Raw genomic sequence first — 2,634 nt, 5'->3', positions numbered from 1 at the left:
TATAATTATATATAAATATATATTATTTAATTTATTTTATATTTTAATATACATCTAACACGTTTGATTATTATTGCGTGATGTCTCTTCTCACTTTCTCAGTGAGTTTGATGCATCTGGTAAGAGACACTTTCTTAGACCCACTGCACCTACATGATTCCAATCTAAACCTCATCACAACTACTCATGCTGCATGCATGCACAATAATAATGTATGGTTACAGATATATATGACTTTGTAATTTGTTGTGTTTGATGTGTTTGTCACTACCACATTCAGTTCTAAAATATCTAAAGTGTTGTGAATATATATCACACCCGTGCATATATATGGACCGAAGTTGATTAATTAATATAAAAGTTTAATTTTCAATTGATAATGACTTTGTTTATTGTATTATGCATCATAACTTTATGAGAAAAATTCTAAGTAGTCTACAACAAGATCTTAATTAAGAAGTTAATAATCAACCTGTACATTATAGTTCATAATAACGACCGTTAAGTGATCAGACATAATCGTTTAATAATTGTCAAACCTTTCTTTGATTATATAAGCTCTTTACCTACTCGCTAGTGATTAATGAATATATATAAGAAATGAGTACAGTGTTTAATTAATTTTCTTTCTTTCTTTAGTTGGCGATGTACGTGCATCATATGTACATTGATGAATTGTAGTACATTATTATTATCTTCTGTTCCAACTACGCATTTTCAAGTCTTATGTGCCATTGTTGTAAAGTAGATAGAATTAATATCAATAATTTGGATCAAATGGTAAAAACTTACTCAAATCAGTAAATTATCTAACGGCTCTCACCTATCAATTTCACGTGAAGTCGACTGCACTTAAGTTTCCACTTAATCAAATAGTGAAATAGTTAGTCTAATAGAGAAAAACCGTAAAATTAAATGAAAGATTCGCAATGAGTTAATTTTTAATCTATTAAATTAAAAAATATCGTAAAAAAAAAATAAAATGAAATTATTAATATATTTAATTATTTAATGCAACCTGGCTAGGTATTTGATTTCGCCAATTTAATAATTAAAACTTGAAAAGAATATATAAAAAAAAGAAAGATATTAACCAATAAGGATCAATAATTCTCATCATGAGCTATATATGAGATAGGGGCCCTATTCTAATGATCTGATGCATCCTTTAAAGGAGACGCTGTTAATGTTAATTGTCCTTCACTATATGATCGAACATGTTAGCAAGTTTTATGCTGGTCCATATTATTAATTAATAAAATGAAAAAGAAAATTTTGAATAAGCTTGTTAATAATGGAGTAGCTGGCGGTACCTAACTACCTATATTAACACTTACACCGAAGTCATCAATATCTCAATGCATGTAAACTAACTTAAAGGAATGAGTAAGTTCAATTATTGTTACTGGATATATATATATCACCAATCAGCCACAAACCCCATAAAATATCGTCTTAGTTATTGTCTTTTTAAGCAGAGTTAGGCGTACTGGACAAGTGTTCATGATACCTTTGTCTTTCACATTTTTATATATATTTCGACCACATCGAAAATAAACCGTTTTAATTTTTTAGATGCGTGTCTGGTGGAAGTAAACATAAATATGGTTATATACTTATATATTTTATTTAAAAATGTTAAATATTTTTATGATAGATGGCATTTTTACATAAAGATAATATTACGGATTGAGAAAGATTTTTCGTGATTGAATCTACATATGTTTAGTAAAAAGAAATTTTTTTTTTAGAATAATAATAAAAAAAATCAATTGGAACATAAAAACTTGGCTGAATTAGTCCTAATTACTCTTCAAGACGGAATGGAAGACGGAAGAGGGAGATTATCGAACGAAGAAAAGATCCAATGACTTAAAAAAAATTGAACGAATAGCGGTGAAAATAAATCTCATGTACGATTTCTGTAGTGACAATAAAGATAATTTATCTGTCAACTTTTCCACTGTCACCTCTCAAAAAATCAAACTCTACCTTATATAAAATTATCAAGTACGCTTAACTTTTAAATTTGAAATCTGTTTATATACGGTAAATAATTTAGTAATTGGACAGACTTATTTATAATATTATCTTCAAGTGAAGATATATCTTTACAAGAATATTTATCTTTAAAAATACTATAATATATAAAAAAATAATTATTAAATTAGTCATTATATATATTATTTTATATATTTTTAATACATATAAAAAAATATATATAACTCAGTAATTAATGTGTTTCTCCGGTGACTGAGGCCAAGTTGTCTGCCATATGCCATTTCTTCCATTATTCTTGCTCATTTTTGTTTTCATTTCTTTGTCTTTTATATACTCTACGTGAGTAGTATCCACTGGCTAGCGTGCACTAACGTTAATTTATACACAAAAGTAAGATCTATTGCAAGAAAGGAAATGAATGCAACTTGCTCGCATATGTATTCTCGATCCAATAATGGTTAAATTGAACATACAGAAGTGTTAGGGACTAGTATATTTTGTGATTTGTAAATTGTAATTATCAATTATTTATTAATTATTAGTATTTTTAATGATATAAAATTATATTTAATAATATAAAATTATTTACTTTTTTTTATGTAAATGTTGATTAGATTTTAATAAAAATATTGA

This window comes from Arachis ipaensis, chromosome B09 (assembly GCF_000816755.2).
Source record: "Arachis ipaensis cultivar K30076 chromosome B09, Araip1.1, whole genome shotgun sequence".
Classification (NCBI taxonomy): Eukaryota; Viridiplantae; Streptophyta; class Magnoliopsida; order Fabales; family Fabaceae; genus Arachis; species Arachis ipaensis.
Note: the sequence above shows the minus strand (reverse complement) of the source record.